We start from the raw sequence: 19,172 nt of genomic DNA, 5'->3' as shown, positions 1-19,172 counted from the left end.
TCATAGATAGATAAAGAGGCATTTAACTCATTGGCTACGTCTACACTGGCCCCAAATTCCGGAAAAGGGATGCAAAGCAGGTAAGTCAGAATAGGGAAATCCGCGGGGGATTTAAATATCCCCCGCAGATTTAAATAAACATGTCCACCGCTTTTTTTCCGGCTTGGGGAAAAGTCGGAAAAAAGCGTCTAGACCGGCGCGATCCTCCGGAATAAAGCCCTTTTCCGGAGGATCTCTTATTCCTACTTTCAGGTTAAAAATTAAAATTCCAAAAATTTAATTGAAAATTATCAATTACAAAAAAATTCTAGGGTAGGAATAAGAGATCCTCCGGAAAAGGGCTTTATTCTGGAGGATCGCGCCAGTCTAGACGCTTTTTTCCAGCTTTTCCCCAAGCCGGAAAAAAAGCGGCAGACATGTTTATTTAAATCCGCGGGGGATATTTAAATCCCCCGCGGATTTCCCTATTCTGACTTACCTGCTTTGCATCCCTTTTCCGGAATTTAGGGCCAGTGTAGACGTAGCCATTGTGTATTAGTTACTCTTTTCTCCCTCCACATTTCAGAGTGAACAGAAAGAGTAATGGTTTCTTTCAAAGTTCTTGTTAAGCACCACCTGCGCTAAAGTGCAGAACTATACCAAATACAAATTTAAAAATATTTTAAACACTCAAATGCACTATTTTGTGACCAAATGCCAAATAATTTCTATTTCTTACTGTCTAAAGTGAAAGGAGGTGCATAAACATGTGGGTCATATTCCCCTAATAGATATATATACATTCAGTTTTGAAGGACTTGGCTACTTTTGAGGAAGCTTTCTTTGTTGTCTCCAGGCTAGGATTAAGAACTGGAGTATCTTCTTTCAAATGCATTTTTGTTTCAAGCATGGTTTGGTCAGAGAGGATGTGTTTTTTCTATTGAGAATACATTCAATGCCTGCCATAATTTGGGAATAGTTGGTCATTTTGTATAACACAGGGGCTCTCAAACTGTGGGACTCAAAGAGAGTTGTGATCCTATTTAATGGGGTTGCCAAGGCTGATGTTGGCCCTGTGTCCCAGAAAGTCTGAAATCCAAGCACAAACCCCGCTGCTTAGGGATCAGATTACATGACCTCCCCCGCATCCAGGGCAGATGTCCGTAGACTTCAGCTTTGCGCCCGCCCCCTCTCCTCCCACCAATCTGGGAAGATGTGGGAATTGGGCAGGCTTGGGCTTCGGTCTCCCCTCCTGGAGTCATGTAGTAATTTGTGTTGTCAGGAGGAGGTGCTTGTGCAATGAAGTTCGAACCACAGGTGTTGCAGAGATTCTTGGTATTTAAGTGTTTGAGATTTTCGCGGGGAAATTCAGTGAGTTTTAAAAGTCACCGTTACATAGCTAGAAAGCCCCATTAGTGCTGACTCCACAATGGTAGAGTCACTGCCCTGGAGGACAGAGCAGCTAATTGTTGCCATGGAAGTGATGACAGGCAGCCTGGATTTAAGGAGTCAGCCCCAGCTGATCTCCTAATAATAGGTTGTCTCTGAGATCTGGCCCCATTTACTTGAGGAAAGACTCTTAGTGATGACCTGTCAGGCCCACTGTTTTGTGTGGAGTCAGTCCGTGGGCTGATCAAGGGGATCTCCCTACCGCTTATCAGGAGCTGCTTCTAGCCTCGGTTTATCGAGTCACTACTCGGCTAGATGCTCCCCCCTTCTTGCTGCTTCTGTATCAGAGGCAGCAAGGGGGGGGGGAGCAGGAGCTGGTGCTGGGGTGGGAGCCGGCTTAATAGCTGGTTCCCCCACAACACTGTCTCCGCGGGTGGCGGGGAGGGAGGAGAGGCAGACAAACAGCAGGGGAAGCAGCGCGAGCAGGGACTGAAACAGTACCTGCTTGCACTGGGTCTCAGCTGCTGTGCCTCTGCCTTTTAAATGTAGTAAGAGTCCTGTGGCGTCCCCACTTGCCCTGGGTTCCCCGCTGAGCCTCTGCCTTTTAAATGTAGTAAGAGCAACCCATGGTTCTTACTATATTTAAAAGGCAGAGGTGCAGCAGGGATAGCGAGTGCTCCATGCCCCCCTTATCAACTAATCAAGAAGTCGATAGAAATTCCACCGTGTATTCAATTAGCTGCTTAATTGAAATGTAACATCCCTAAACTTGTCAATGGTTTGTTCCAGTGTAAATAACAAACTATCCAGCATAGTGTTTTCTCTTGAAGAACGTAAGGGCAAGATGTGAGGTTAGCTGGACTCTTGCCAGATCTGTCGAGCTTGCTGAAATAGGAGGAGGGGAACAAAGCTCAAAGGTATTGATGGGTCCATGTTCCAGGGATTTTTAATGAAACTCTGAAGCCTGTGCCATGTAGGAGCAGGGTTGGGCATTTGACTGGTCTGAAAATAATTTGTCAAACAACTGCTATGTTTTTGAGAGAGTCCATCCCTCTGTCTCTTTGTGTATTTGTCTATTGGTTCAAGAAATCCTCCAGACCGATAAGAGCTAGGACCACCAAATTAGGTATTCAGCTTCCTCTTCTCATAATTTAAAGCAAGGTAGGAGGTTGGTTGTGCCAAGAAAATGGGATGTGCCTGGAATGGGATTGCTTCTTATAAAACCAAACAAAAGAGACAGAATCACCAAGCAGATGAAAGGGGCTGGCTGGCAGAGTGCCTCCTGCCCCCCTTGCAACGGCCTTAGCCCTGAGCCTTCCATCCTCCAGGCGCCTTTTAGGGAGGGTGAGGAAGGGAGATGGTTCATATGGAAATGTTGCTGGCTATTCCCCTTTGTCAGGGAGCGAGGGGAAAGTGCACAGTTTGCTGCATTCCTCACTCTGACTGGGGAGCATGGGACAGATTAAATTGGACCTGCCCAAGCCTGAGGACATGCACCCCTCTCCACTGTTGTGCCCACTGGAGCTGCAGAGGCAATGGCGAGGCACTGCTCTCACCTGGCCCCAAGCTGCTACAGTGGGAGGGCTGATATAGTCCTCTATCCCCAGGGCAGCCTGCATATGGAACCCCTTGTCCCCAACCCCACTCCAGGGCAATCATTCAACGAAACGTGTACGTTTTCATTTTATTAAAAAAAATGAGTTAAGGACCCAAGCAATGCCGAGTAAATCTTCTAGTTGTGAAATAATGTAAAAAGAAAGTCAATTAATTTAAAGCACTAATTTGTTAGAACAAAAAAGAATAATAGTGTATGGTCTCTAAAAGGTTTGGCCTTAGAGTATTATGAATAATTACAAAAATACTACGAGTTTTACTTAACTAAGTTTTTTAAATCTAGAAAAATGTGAAACATTGAAGTTAAGTTTTAAAAAGAAATAACTTTTACCTTTTTGACAATGTTAGGTTAGCATTTAAATGTGAATGTTATTTGAGACTGAACATTTACCCTAAAATAGAAAAGTGAAATAAAACAGAAATAAAACAAACACAAAGCAACTCTAAAAGGAAAAAAAAGAAATCTGTGCAGACACTTATGCCAGGTGGGCAGCAGACCAGCTTTTCAAACATGTTGTTTTTCAGTGTCATCGCTTTCTTTATCAGCGTCAAGTGTTTTATTTATTTATTTGTAGCTCTCATCTAATTCATCAGCATCTGTTTATTCCTTTCTGTCTGATGAATACTAAGTCAATTCTTCATCTGCCACTTTCTCCTTGAACCTTAAACTGTAATTCATGGTTACCAGTTTCCCAGCAGTGAAGTTAGAGGTACACACCTAGTAGTAAACAGATGTGTTAAAAGAATTTCTGCCACTGTATCTGAAGTGCCAGGAAAACAGAACCCTTTCACCATGACAATGGATTTCAGCTGCTGGGATTGCATTCCGCATGTGCTTGACTACTGAATGAGTTGCTTCTTGTTTTGTAATTGGTTACATCTGTCAGATTTGTTTTGTTTATTTCTGTCCTTTAAAATTTGCAAGAGCCACTCTAGGGTAACGAGCTAATTGGAAATGTCTTGGCGTAGATCGAGAATGGAGGCAGCAGTATGTGGAAGAATGATCTCTTGATTTTCTCCCTCGTAATGTTATTTTGTCAATTATCAGCTTTTGTAAGTGGAGTGTGTTCAGTAGTCTGACAAATATGTTGTCCTTTAAGTTCGGGCACTTGTTCTTGGCATCAGACCAGACAATCCAAAAGCACTGTTTTCCACATTCTGAATGGATTGAGGTATGGCTTCAACCGTAAAGTGAATTTTGATTTTTACATCCCAAAGACATAATCACCAAGAATCTCATTGTGGGATTCTTAAGGGGCAATATCTGGCCATATCTCCAACAGCAGTTCATCGATAAGCCTTCTTGCATATTTGAAGATCTTTGAAACATTTAATAGAAGTTACATACTGACTACAACAAAGCATAATCAGCATTGATTACATTGACTCCTGCACTTAAAGATGCTGGACCTGGTTGCTGGATGTTGGTACTTGTTTGTTTTTCAAAAAGTTGACTGTTTTTTCCCTTTTGACGCACATGTAGAGAAAGTTGTTAGATCTTCAGTATCACCAGGGAAAACCTGTGTGATATGGAAAGCACATCGAGACCAAACACTAGTGTGCCTATTCATTTATAAACAATGCCCAAAAAGCTTTTGAATTCATGGTATTGGCTACAATCAAAATAGTCTTTTGTGACCCAATTAATTGATTATATTTTGACAGGTCACCAATATGTTGGGTTATGTGGTGATGCTCAATTGTGGACTGGAATGAGTAAAATGGTGGCTGTATTGTTACTCCCATCAAGTTGATTACAATCTCTTTGCAAATACTGCTCCATTCATTAGATACTAGAGATATGTGAGGAGCTGACACAATAAGAATACCAACTCTGATCTTCACATCTTCTGCTTTGACTTTCATAAGACTTGCTGAAAGTAATTTCGTACTTGATACTTTGTAAATTGTGTGAAGCCTATGAAAAACAATCTAGCATAAAGTGATATTTGACTACATGAAATGGTGTTTTACTGGCAATTGTATTTCTAGAAGCCATGTCATCATTCGTTTTTCTGGTCTGTTCAAAAACCTCTTGCTACCAATGGGATGAACATTTGAAGATTTTCCAGGAGTACGAATTTTCAATCCTGAAGCAGATATAGTAGTAACATTCATATTAGAAAGGTGAGGAAATGGAATTAGTTTCACTTGCATGGTCACTTGTATCTTCGTCAAAAGATCCCATGGCTTTGTGATGATGCTGACAAAGAAGAGGTAGGAGACTACGTAAAAAAGAACCAATGTTGATGCCAGCCAGTTTTCCCTTTCTTGCTGCTTGACTGCAATAATCTTTCTCTGGAAGGTGCGGGATACATGTAAGAAGAACTCAACAAGTGTTTGTTCTATCCATGTATGTCATATGCTTTTCACTTAGCTTTAGCAGTTTTTCCATGTTCATGTCAAGTTAAATAAATCCATTCTTCAGCTCTGAATACTTTTGTATGCCACCCTTATAAATGTCTGTCAACTTCTGGAGTGCTCTCTCGCTTAAAAAGTCTCTTGAAGTGCAGTCAGCAAATAACCATTCAGTTTTATTGATAACCACTGTTATTTCAGAAGACTCCAGCCAAACAAGGGCTATGTCTATACTGGTGGCTTCTTGCGCAAGGGTTCTTGTGCAAGAAAATGTCCACACTGCCATGTGCGCGCTTTGCTTTTGCGCAAGAGCTCCCAAGGCAGTGTGGACGTTCTCTTGTGCAAGAAAGCTCTGATGGCCATTTTAGCCATAGGGCTTTCTTGCACAAGAAATCCCTGTCCAGCATCCACACTGCCCTCTTGCGCAAGAGGGCTTAAACCTGATCAAAAAGAGCATAACGCTTGTGCAAGGAGCCCTCTCTTACCACGCCGTACTGTAAATTTCCTTGTGCAAGAGCGGGCGGGCGGTGTGGACACTCTGCCGATTCTTGCGCAAGAACGGCCGTATTTGCGCAAGAAGCCGCGAGTGTAGACTTAGCCAAAATGTTTTCAGGCAAGCTGTTCTGTTCCTCTATGGACTCTTACAGGCTCCTGGTCACATGGAAGAGGACAGGGCAGACAGTGTCTCCTTCCTACAGCAAACACAATGGGTGGGATGTCTCTCCCCATCAATAGCATAGAACTGTTTATATTATCAGCAAGATTTGGCCATATGTGTGAATGGAGATTATGAATGGGATATTTTATCTGAATCTTTTTCTTGTTGGTAAATCACCTCATATTTGTGTGGAGGAAGATGGTATACAGCTGGGTCTAAATTAAGTGTTCAGTTCTACATAGTGGAAATCTTTATCAGCTATCTGAATTCTCTTTCAGTGGTCTACACTGAGCTTTTAAATCTCTTACCCTCTCTTTCTCAGACCTCTTAAGTGCTTTTGCTGTTCCATCATGAGGCCAAAAAATAATACATTGGAAAAAAAATATTTCCACTTGACATGACATAAGTGTTAAAAGATGGACCTGAGTCAAAGCCCCTGAATATGATCATCCTTGAAACTTTGAGGGTGCTGATAATCAAAACTGAGAGCCAGAGCTTAGTTTGCAAACCGCTCCAGTCTTTTCCATGGGGCTAAAAACCAATCAACTAAATCCAGGCCCCAGATCTGTATAGCATTATGTTTTGGGATACTTAAAATCTTGATCTGAAATGTGCAGCTTGAACTCATCTTTATGGAAAATAAGCATGCATGCTACTGGTTATTTATGAGGCAAAGTATGCCTTAAGGCCTGGTATATACTTGAAAGTTAAGTTGATGTAAATCTACTTTTGCATCAGCATAGCTATGCATGTCTAATTTCAACTATGTCTCCAGCTGATCTAAATTCCCTCTTACAGTGACTCAGGTCTACACCACTTGGAGAGGTAGTATTACAATCTACATTGGTAGATGCAGTGCAAGTTTAGACACTGCATTTTATTTGGGCCAGCCTTCTAGCACCTCTTCTACTATGTCCATCTGCCTGCAAGTATGACACCTTGGTGAACATACCTAGTAGCTCACCTTTGTGTATACCTGGACAAATTATCATGCTGGTTCCAGACATACAGAAAGCTACAAGATGCTGATGAGCAATATTGGATCTCCTTGGGTTGTTAGGAGAAGAGGCTGTGCAAGTTTAATGCTCACAGGTGGGAACAACCCTGGAACCTCTGAAGCTTAGTGTATGACCCTCTACTGCAGGAACTAAAAGCCACGTGGCTCTTATCTATGGTTGTAGCAGACTCATCAATCTCTACATGGTGCACTAGGGGGAGACAAAGCATCACAACATGCAGGCATGAGTTACACGAGCATAGCGGTAGACGGGCTGTACAATCATTAGCATTTATGAGGTGATTGCACAGGAGAAGCCGACAAAGGGGCACGACAGGGTTTAGTAGCAGTTCCACGGGAAAGAAAAGGAACTATACCTGCAATTCACAAAGCAAAGGAGGACAGAATTGCAGCTTTTCCAATAAACTTCATGCCATACATGGTAGTGACCTCACCAGCACCCCTCACCATTGTGCATACCTCAGAGAAGCCTGAGGTGAAAAGGCTGGCCATAACAGCCAGAGGAACAGGAAGAGGGGAGTTGTGATGTAGGACTCTAGACATGCTATGAGCTAGGAACTGTTTAAAACTCTTTAGGAATGTAGCCAGTCCTGACAGGCGAACATAGATGAACCGCTAATGAAGAAAGGAGCTTGCGTAACAGTGTACATGCATTATTCATTAAAATGTACCTGTTTTTTTGTGATGGTACGCACTGGTATGGCGTACTGTCACCTTTTTCTGGGGCGCACTTGCTGCTTTTCTCCAGCCAGCCCCCAGCCAGCCCTGGGAGCACTCATGCTGCGCCGGATGGAAGCCCGCTTGGGACATGCAGCAATTAAAGGGGCCGCGACTGCATTTTGGCCCCGCTTTTTTTGCTCAACAAAACTATTGGAACCCTAGTTTCGGCACCGTTTTTTTGTTGTTTTTTAAAAAAAAAAAAAAAAAAAAAAAAGAGCACTGGATAGGACACATTTCCATGCTGTTCCTAGATGACTTCTGTTGGAACCACTGTAGTAAACAAGCTCAAAGCACACAGGCCTGGGACACCAGTATCAGCTAAATACTCTGCATCTCTGTCACTCTCAAGAGTGAGACATTAGTCAAAATCACCACCTGTTAAGAATGCCTGTATATTCACCACCTTTTTGTAATAACCAACCTGGAGTGGCTAGGTGTGGGAGCAAACTGTAGCTACACTCTCCCTCCAGCCAATCAGGCCTATCATCATTTGAGCCACAGAGCTGTAGCAAGCTGCTTAGAAGCTGAAGTATTTATAATAATAAATATTATTAAGGGTATTTGAGGGAATAATGTAAGGGTGTTCTGAGACTTCTTTTGCTGCCCATTATAACTATAAATTTAAATGTGTATCTGTCTTTCTGGTTTTATCAGCAACTTCTGGTGCGGATCCTCCAACCCACAGTTGCTTTGGACCATAATCAAAGGGCTTGGAGTGTCCTTCAGAACACAAACATGAAGCAAGATAGTATGGAGTTAACTGTTGTTGCAGGAAAAGGAAGCGTAGTGGGTAAAGGACCAGAAGAAGCAGTGGGAATTATAGGAGAGCATAATAGGTTTACTCAGACAGCAAACACAATTATTGCAGACCTTGATGAATATATAGTTCCGAGATCTTGCAACCCTGACAAATTCTGTTGCTGAAAATCCAAAGTATCATTATGGGTTCACATCAAGTATTGAAGAATACGTTGTGCGAGGCGCAGTCTCCAGCCTTATTTGTAAGTGTACACTAAGCATTTCAGAATTCATAGCCATGTATATTCAGAAGTACATAAGATAAACACTATTTTATGAAATCAACTGTTACTGACTATTAAAAACCTCCTTTAAAGCCTACCCCAGCTGCACAGCTCCATGGCTAGCTTATCTAATAGCCCTTGTGTTTGGCTGTTCAAATTCAGCAAACTATCAGTCAACCCAGCCATCCACTCTGGCAGCTTTCCCCACCACCGTCACTTCAGATATTATGCAGTACTCAATATGCAACTATAATCATGGAGTCAAGTATCAGAGGGGTAGCCATGTTAGTCTGAATCTTCAAAAACGGCAAGGAGTCCTGTGGCACCTTATAGACTAACTGAAGTGTTGGAGCATAAGCTTTCGTGGGCAGAGACCCCCTTCATCAGATGCCTGGGGATGTTTTTGTCAATTAGATCCACTCCAGTGAGTTAAAATGTCCATACCACTTTGATTTACCAGAAACAAATTCAACAGCATTCTGCTGCTGCTAGTTGAATCTTTCCTTAATATTGACAAGGTGGGAAGTGAAGGAAATCATGATGCAGGAGAGCAAGGCTAGGGTGGGTCCCCCAGAATCACATTTGGCATTTCAGTATTGCCTGTAGTAATATACTGGCTGGAAGAGAATGTCCCTGTTTGGAGCTTTTTGAAAAGTCCTGCAATATATAAGCATCATACATGTTTCCTGACCAGCCCACATTGCTATCAGAGATACATCCCTGGTGATCCACTAATCCAGTGGTCCCCAACCATTTGAGGTTGTCGGGCACCAGGGGGCATGGCCGTTCGCCCGCCGGGCGCCAGGGGGCGGGGACACTTGCGCGCCCGGGGGCGGCGCTCCCTCCACCAAGCGCTGCGCGCCCAGGGCCGGAGCTCCCCCCCGCAAGCGCCACACGCCCGGGGCCGGCGCTCTCCCCCGCGAGCGCCACACGCCCGGGGCCGGCGCTCCCCCCCGCGAGCGCCACGCGCCCGGGGCCAGGCCAGCCCCAAGCACCTGGCGGGCGCATGGTGCCCGTGGGCACCGTGTTGGGGACCACGGCACTAATCTTTCCATAACCACAGAAAAGTAGCCCTTTCTGTTGCTTGTATTGTCTTGCACGGTGGGTTGGCACCAGTGCTTCTTTGTGATGGTATGGCCCAGGATGGCTTATCGTCACCTATTTTCCCAGCACATAGGAAAGGAATGTCATTTTTCCCCACGCGTACCAGCATCTTGGCGCTGCTTGTCTCCTGACAGAAGCCTGCTCGGGACGTGAGGCGTTTTAGTTTTCTGGCTCCCAGCGCGATGTTTTGGCTATTAAAGTGGCTGCGACCACATGTTTTTCAACAAGTTTGAGTCTAGAGTACCGGCACCTTTTTTCTTACAAAAAAAAAAAAAGCACTGGCTGGCACCTAAATAGGAATGTACGTGTCTGTGTGAATCTGTGCATCTATTGCCCCACTGCAGTTTGGGAACTCCATTGCCGCAAATCCATTCAGTATTTCCTGAATGTTACTGTGAGTGTCAGTCCAATATGCAGGCAATGTTTAATGGCCTCACTTGCTTGGCTGACAACAGCTGTCACTGTGGATTTTCCAGCTCCAAAGTGGTAGCCCACTGACCAATGACAATATGGTGGTGCACGTTTCCAGAGCATGACTGACAATGAAAAAGTGAGTGACTATGCTGCTCTCATGTTGGTGTCCCTGTGGAAGGCCAGGATAAGCTGTGCACATAGCCCAAGAAATGTGACATTTCATATCTGAAAATTCTGCTGCCCTTGCTTCTTGTCCCAAAGCAGCATGATGATGCAAGCCCACCAGTCAGTGCTCATTGCTCGCACAATGCGGAACTGCTCCATGAATGCCAGCAGCAACCTGGCATTGTTTTTTTGCTGTGTCTGTCATTGTCCTCATCTCAATTCTGATTGAAGCACTACTCTTTTAAACTGTGCAAATACTGGAGAAGCCTGTACCCTGTTAGCAACACACACAAGAGAATTGTGCTCAGTTCTTCCGGCTCCCCTCTCCTGTTAGAGAAATGGGGGACATTGAAAAGTGCAGCAATGGACTGTAGAATTTTAAAAAGTTCAGAAGAATTATGAGAAGTGAAAAATATTGTGGAATGTAGAAGATGGCATCATGGGTATTAGATCAATAACTCCTAGAAATCCAAAAGTGACTTGCTACTATCACTCAAAGTATTGTGGAATGCCTCAAAAGGCACCCCATTGGATGGCAGGGGATGCAAAAAACCTACAATGCTTTTACATTCATGCTACACAGACTCACACAAGCAGCCAAGTCTGCATGTACCTGAGCAATATACAGATTCAGTGGCTGTATGCTGATGTAGTTTGTCAGCTGAACTTTGTTGTGTAGACACGGGCTAAGATCTGAGACTAGGTTTTGGCTGAGCTCTAACCATTTATAAGGAAGAGTGTGGTTCTGCACACTACTGCAGACAACCCACTCATAGCCAAATCTGCACATTGCAAATATTTGCTTGTCCAACAGAGGTATCTTTAGTAGCAGCTTTGCATCCCTGATCACACCTAGGCATCAGCAGTAAACTGCCTGCTCCAACTGTTTGGTAATCAGTAATCTTACTGTGTGAAACAGCATGCAGAGGTGCTAGAGAGAGCTGCTAGGGTGATAGGTGAGCAAGGCAGAGTTGCATATAACTTGTGCATTTGTGGCACATTGTCTTTAGCACTTAAGCTCTAAAAAACCAGTGAATATCAGAGACAGCTTTAGGCAATCCTAGAGGAATACAGTTCACAGCATCAGAACACATTTTGTCTGTGAATGCACAGATTGCACAGTGTGTTTTTAAAAGAAAGCTTAATATTGGAAGATTCCAAAGATCTTGCTACTAGACCCCTCAAGTGTTGTAAAATGTTACTCCTGCCAGAAGTCGTAATGTATCATCCTTCACTTTGCTGTTTATTCTATGCTCATCATATTACTTCTGGGCGAAGGATCTCCAAGACAAAGATATGTGCTCTAATAAACTTAATGATTTTATTAGTAGTGAAATTATCTAAATCAGATGCAAAGCACCTATTAAGTATCTGTGAAATCAGATGAAAAACCAAACCTAGAGTGAATATTGTTGAATCCCATTGCACTGTTTAAAACTCTCAGGTCTGATATTTTCCCAATTTTCTGATATTTTGGTCCTAACCAAAACTGGGGCCTCCTGGTATTAGACTTTGTTTCAACACCCAATAGAAGAGTACCTCTGCCCCCAAAAGCTTACTGTCTACAGTCAAAATCTTCAGAGGAGTAGCTGAGTTAGTCTGTAATTGGGAAACGAATAGTTTATCAGCACCTTAAAGACTAACAAAACATGTAGATGGCATTATGAGCTTTCGTGGGTATAACACATTTCTTCTTCTGAATTCTCCATTCATCTGAAGTTGGTTATACCCACAAAAGCTCATAATGCCATCTACATATTTTGTTAGTCTTTAAGGTGCTGCTAGACAATTTGTTGTTTAAGTGTCTACTGCCAATTGGAAAGTAGAATTATTTTTCACTGGCAAGAAATTTCAAATGAAAAATCTTAGAGTATACTTGTCAATTGGGTTTCCTAGTGGAGGTTTGGAATAAAAAATTCTTTTTCAGAGTTTCCTGGAGGAAATAAAAGGTGATGGTGGTTTTTTTTTGTTTTGTTTTGTTTTTTTTGGCAGAAAGGATATTTTGGTTTTCTCTAAGGCTAAGCTGTATTTGTCAACAGAAAAACCTATTGAAGTCAAACTACAAACCAGTTCTTCTACAATGAGAACAAACAAGGTAGAGAATGCCCTATGCACTAAGCCACTATTTCTCAAAGCTGTGACTTCCCACAGCTCCCCTTGGCTGGAAATGATGAACCCAGAGCCAAGGGGAGCCACGACGCTCCATGGCTACAGACTCTTTAGGTAAACAAAGCGGTGCAGGTCCACTACCAGCTTTCCTAACGTGGGCCCACGGAATACTTTGAGAAACACTGAATTAGACCATGTAGCATCAAGCTACCATCTCAAACCGTGGGATGTCCTTTTTTTATTAATAACTCATAAGCACCTTTCATTAGGGATCGCTTAAACTTTCCATAAGATGAATTAAATATGTCTGAGTAACTTTGGAGGTTATGTAGAGCTGTTCCTATTTAAAAAATGTAAAAACTGAAATAGAGTGCTCAAGTGACTTGTCGAAGTACAGAATGAGTCTATGCACTATTGAAAGGGGATAAAATCTTATCCTGTTCTCAGTCGAAGGGACCGTGGACTTTACAATTCATCTTTCATCCTGTTAATTCTTTTAGTTTTATTGTAAATCTTAGCCCATTGGTCCTTCAGGCACTTAAGCTTATGAATATATTTACTGATCCGAGTATTTCTATTGACCTAAGTAAGACTACTCACACAAGCAAAGTTATACACATGGTTAATCCTTTGTAGAATGGGGATTTAGTTTCTTTTGACTTTTGTCATAGGCTGCTTGAAGCTAATTGTTTTCTATTTATTCTAAGCAGATTCTATGACTCTGTGTATTCAGGAAAATTATTTAGAACATGCTGGTATTTAATAGTTGGTTAGAATCAGTTTGCTTACAAAAATGTGTATCGTAACTGACTAGCATCGTAATGTGGTGGCTGTTCTCCTTTGATGTGAGTGTGTAAGCCCATTACCGTTAATACATCTTTTGGAATTCCTGCCTCAGATTTCTAATATCTACTATTAATGTCCAAACCCCTAACCTCTTATGATATATTCATAATGTGACTCTCTATAGGACTTAGCAGTGAGGTGGATTTAATCTTATAATTCATCTTTTAAGCAATAAAACTGTAGGACAGATAAACTGTTTTGCTAAGGCGAACCTTTTATTTGAGCAAGCACACCTATTTATGGCCCAGGGAAAGGGATGTTTTACTATCAAGCCAATATAAGTAATGAGTGTAATATGCACCACTATAGACATTATCATTTCAAAGTCTCTTATATTTTAAGAAAAAAAGTACAATATGTGTTTGTGGCTGTCAAGGAATTTATTTTTTCCCCAAATGAAATAATCATTGGCTTCATCATTTTACATTTCTGCTGCTTTGATATATGTCACCTTAATTGTCTTTCTGTCATAAGGGTTCATGATCTTTGAAGTGCAAAATATGGCTTAATGGTGGGAGCGATGCAGTTTTCTTTCTCTTTTTCAAGGCAGCAGTATTTTGTTATATTGTCTGGTTTGCCAGACTGAGTCACTTGTAGTGAAGGTGCGCTATGACTGACAGGATATTTGACTTTCTGCTGTTTCACTTGGCTATTTCATCTTTGGCTTTTGCAGTGCAAAGCAAAAGCTATGCTAGCTAAAGAGAAAGGATGGGTCATTGGTTAGGGGGCTGGCCTGGAGTTCTGTGTTCAGTTCCTTGGTTCCTTACAGGCCTCTGGTTTAAACTTCCTTTCTTAGTGCTCCAGCTGTCAAATGCCCCATCTTCCAGGGGCTGTTAAAATTGGCCCTCAGTGCTCCTATGAAATTTGAAGCTTTGGTTCTCTTATTTAAAATCAATTTTCAGGTTGACTTTTTTAATTCAGTCCTAGCATATCTAAAGAGCTTCATCCTTTATCTATTCTCTTTTTTCCCCAATGGGCAGGGGATTTGCTTCAAGTGTGACTGTGAAACCTAATCATTGTGTTATATCAATACAAATTGTACAAATTGTAGTTTTCATGGGCCCATATTGCAGTCCTACCATTTTACTGCATTGTTTATTTCTCTGGCTTGCTGCTGTTTGAAACCTTTGCAATTAAAATTGAACATTTCTGATAGTTTTATGGATTCCCAATGTGAATTTCAATGGCGGAATTTGGAAAGAGGAAAGACTGCCCTTCTTTCTAATACCATCTCTTATTACCAGCAGGCTACTGTGTTTTCCATGGATTACAATAGGCACCTCTCAGTTACTATTGATTCTTCTTTCTAATTTAACACACATTACTCTGCCAGTGATTGTGTAGCAGCAGCAGGATTACTTTGTTATCTGTAGTGTCTTTGTATAAATTTACAGTTAGTACATCACTACCAAGATCCTACAGGAGAAGTAGCAGCTCTATTAACTGCCTTCTCACTACTGAGTTAGACATTTTGCTTTTGTGTGTGATGTTTGTGAGAAACAAACACATACTCTTGTATTTCACATGAAGGTATGGGGTTGGTGGGGGTTTTTTGTTGTTTTTTTTTTAATGCACTGATCATGACAAAGTTGGCCAGTGGAGGAGTATAGAATCCCACATCCCAGAGAACTGGAATGTGAGAGGAGGTTGCTGAGATACTTTTAATTAATTTGAAAATTGAATGTGTGAAATATTTGAGGGAATATATAGTAACCAGAGCGGGCTGTAGAATTGGAGTGAAATTTGTATTGCTGATGTGCTACATTACATAAGAAATGCTATTTTTAACAAAACAAGACGTAATAAAAAAATGAATCCAGCAAAAGGGATTGCAGTGTTTTATACCCTGAAAAATGGTCTATGAAATAAATAGAGACAGTTTGACCTATAGTGTGAATGTCTGGATGTCTGCACAACTTTGGTTTCCTCTCTCATGTATTAAATAAGACTCATCTTGCTTTTATGGGGAAAATGCTTCAACAAAATGTGGTTGGTTGGTTTTGTTTTGGTGGGCAAGTAGATTTTCATCCTGCAAGTCTGTATGTACTGTATTATGCAGCAGGGGATGCTAAATTGCTGTGGTCCAGCAAAAATGAAAGGGAATGTTACCGACCATGTGCAATAAAAATAAAGTATCAGGCATGGTCTTCTGCTTGGAGTGACAGGAAGTCTCAAGTACCCAAGGTACCTTCTTCCCATTTTGGAACTTTGCAGTGTAAGAAAATGCAATACATGGCAATGAATTGGCACAGACATAAAATACAGTCCACTTCATCGTTAAGATTCCCTTCTCCAGCCTTGATTTTCTTGCTAGACCAGAGTAGCTTGATGATCACACAGCAGCTGTAATTAGTGCAAGATAGCAGTTGTTGTACTTCCAGACCTAGTAGTTGTGCTTAGAAATATAACACTGCTTACCTGTACTATGCACATCAAATTGTTAATCTGTGTTTCACTGTTTCAAGGCACCAAGATTACATACAGTGGATTAGTTTAACACTAATGATGATACAGCTCTTTACAGCTATAGATCTCAGAGTACTTTACAACAGTATATAACCAGTGTTATCCTTATTTCACTGTTGGGAAATAAAAGGAACTGAGAGATTGCCCATCTTTTAGCAGAGCTAAATATAAATAACAGAGCTAGGAATGGAACCTATCTCTTTGCTTTTTAGTTCAGGGACTATGTATTAGATCATTCTATGCAGGTTTTTTTTTTTTAATAAAGATAGTTTGCATTTAAACAAACAGAGGTTTCACGCTGTCACAAGCAGTAGCAAAGCCTTTATAATATCTCTTGTGTTGGATTTAGGATATCAAGGAAAGAACATATTTAGAAATATAAACAAAATATTGTCACAATAAATTGATGGCCAGAAAGGATGTTGGTGATCATTTAGTCTGACTTCCTGCAGAACACAGGCCCTAGACCGTCCACAAAATAATCTCACAGAGCAAATCTTTTTAAAACATCCATGTTGGAGAATACACCAGTAACCCAGTGTCCTCCTCACTGTAAAAAATGTAGCCTTATTTCCAGTCTGAATCTGTATCACTTCATCTTCTAGCCCAGAGTTTCCTAAACTACTGGTTCCCGCGGAACCGGGCTGTGGGAAAAATATACTGGGCCTCAGCATGCCTGGTGGCCGGCTTTAGGCTGATTCGGGCCCCGCACCGCTGAACCCAGAAGTGCCGGCGAGTTACAGAGCAGGGGGCCTTGCTCCAGCAATATGTGGAGCTGGGTCTCTCCCCCAGCTCTGCCTCGAGCGGGCCCGGCCTCGGCCCTGGCCCTGGCCCCCACGCGTTTCCTCCCACCCTGCCCCCAGAGCGTCCCTGCTGTGCACGGCTCCTCCTCACCGCCTGCTGCTGCCCATGCGTGGAGTTGCACGTGGGCAGGGAGGACGCCCGGGCGTGACATGACATCATGGCCCGGGATTTTAAAACTCTTCGGAGGCACGTGGCGGGGCCACACTCGCTTCGGGTTCGGCCTCTGAGGCTTAAGCGCGGCCTCCGGCCCCGCAATGTGGAAGGAACAAGGTAGAGAACAGGCTTGGGCAGCAGCGGCGGCGGGGAGGAGAGGCGGCGGCGGGCTTGGAGGGGAGGAGGTGGCAGTGGCAGCGGCAGCGGGGGGGGGTGGGGCTTGGACGGAGGGGGAGGGGTGGAAGGAGAAGGGGCTTGGGTGGGGAAGGCACCAAAGGACAGGGTGCAGGAGAGAGAGACAAATGCCAGGGGGCCAAGTGCTGACAATGAGGGAAAGGGCAGGAGGGGATGTGTCAGTGGGAGGGGGGACAGGGTGACGCTGCGAGAGGAGAGGAGAGGGTAAGAACATTGGAGGCTGGGGGAGGAGATGCTGGGAGAGGGCTTGAAAGAAGGGATGGGCATGAGGAAGGCCAGGATGGAGCAAGTCATATGTGAGGGCACAGAGGGGCAGCAGGGGAATGAGGCAAAGAGAGGTGAGGGGGTGGGTATTAGGGAAAAGGAGGGCAAAGGGGGCAGTAAGGGAAGGGAGAGGCACCAGGAAGGTGCAGGGCTAAGGGAAGGTGCTGGTGCCAGGGGATTCTGGGGTGAGGAGGAGGGGAGAGCTGGCCACCGGAAGCAGCACTGAATGGGGCTATCGGAGCAGGCTGGGGAGACTGGGGGGCCAGTGGAAGCAGGGTTGCCGAGGGGTCCGAGGTTGGGGGCAGGGAGCAGGCCGGGGAAGATGTGGGGTGGGGGGCAAGAGAAGAAGCGGCTGCCGGAAGGAAGGCTGGACGTGGGCAGCGGGGCTGGCCAAGGGAGATTGGGAGGAGAAGCGGGAGAGAACTGGCTGCCCGGGAGGGGGTTGGGGGAAGTGGGGCTGGCCAGAGGCGCAGCAAGGGGAGCAGTGGGGAGGAATGAATCGGCCTGCGGGGAGTGGGACTGACCCGGCCATATGTAGATCTTGGGGCGCTGCCCCCATTCCTCCCTCCCCCCGACAAAGCATGAGTTAGTCCAGCCTGGGATTCTATTGTCCTCCCCACATACACACCCCTCAAGTAGTTGCGAACTGTCTGGCTGCTAGACACACTCGTGCAGCCTGAGCACATTTACCAGCCAGGCAGTTCGAAACTACAAACTGATACATCTAGTAATAATACAACTTACCTAATGAGAAAATACCAGACATATTATATGTCTGGTATTTTCTCAGTTTGTTTTTTATGTGTGTATATTTTGGGGCTGCAAAAAGCAGTACTGAAAAAAAAGGGTTCCAACTAAAATAAAAAGTTTGGGAAACCCTTTCTGTCTGTCTTACAGTCCATTTATCCAATCCATAGTCCTTAACTTGCTGTCAAGAATATTGTGGGTGACCATATCAAAAGCTTTCCTAAAGCTGGCACTGGGGGTTTTGGGAGGACTGGAAATAACTTATTTGAATATTCAGTATTTGATTAATGAATATGCAAATATTCAAAAGTTCGTGAATGGATTTACTGGTCCCCCTGTCAAAAAGTTTGGGAACCCCTGTTCTAGCCATTCAATCTTGTTATACCTTTTCTCTGATAGATAGAAGAGCCTAATATCAAATGTTTGTTCTCCAGATAGTTACTAACAGACTGTTGTCAAGTAGGGTTACCAGGTGTCCAGTTTTGAACCAGACTGTCCAGTATTTGATCTTTCTGTTTGGGAAACAAACTGGGAAAATATAAATGTCCAATATTTTCTAAATAAGATTTAATGTAGATTGTGATGTAATGTCAAGTGTGTCCGGTATTTTTGTTGAAACCATCTGGCAACCCTATTGTCAAGTCACCTCATAACCTTCCCTTAGTTAAGCTAAATATATTGTGCATGTTGTCTGTCACTATAAGGCAGGTTTGTTTTCTAATCCTTTAATCATTCTCAGAGATGTTACCTGAACCTTCCAATTTTTTGGATTTCCTTTATGAAATTTTTTGTGAAATGTAATGTAAGATTTCTTCATTTCCAGGGCATTAATGAAGAGATCTGTACTCTAGACTAGAATTATGCCTTCCTGAAAAGGTGTCTGCAAATTGTGACCCTTGTTGTCTTGGCTTTAAGGTATGTGAAACAACATGTTGCTCTGCATCTAGCTTCTAATTGTTTTTTCAGTAACTGTTTACTTTAAAAGATGATGCAATCTGAAAATGCTACTTGCTTAAGAGACATTTTTGAAAATTCAGGATTCATTTAAATGAAGTTTTGGAAGAGGAGTTTTGGATACTATAGGCCACACAAATTAGTGGCATAAAGTTTTGCCATTGTGCTGAAGATGAAAATTTTATGAAAGATC

The 19,172-nt window shown here is 43.0% G+C and overlaps 1 protein-coding gene across 4 annotated transcripts in view; it reads left to right on the top strand.

Annotated features, from left to right (window-relative positions):
* NAALADL2 (N-acetylated alpha-linked acidic dipeptidase like 2) overlaps positions 1-19,172 on the top strand; it is a 984,106-nt gene that overhangs the window by 241,482 nt on the left and 723,452 nt on the right. For all 4 annotated transcript variants that reach the window (XM_075937993.2, XM_075937986.2, XM_075937990.2 and 1 more), the window contains one exon: positions 18,849-18,940. The gene's annotated coding sequence lies outside the window, so the exon portion shown is untranslated. The remainder of the gene's footprint in view (positions 1-18,848; positions 18,941-19,172) is intronic.

This window comes from Pelodiscus sinensis, chromosome 10 (genome assembly GCF_052426305.1).
Source record: "Pelodiscus sinensis isolate ZL-2025 chromosome 10, ASM5242630v1, whole genome shotgun sequence".
In the NCBI taxonomy this organism is placed as follows: domain Eukaryota; kingdom Metazoa; phylum Chordata; order Testudines; family Trionychidae; genus Pelodiscus; species Pelodiscus sinensis.
The sequence above is the reverse complement of the archived record's forward strand: the minus strand, read 5'-3'. Positions and strand labels throughout refer to the sequence as shown.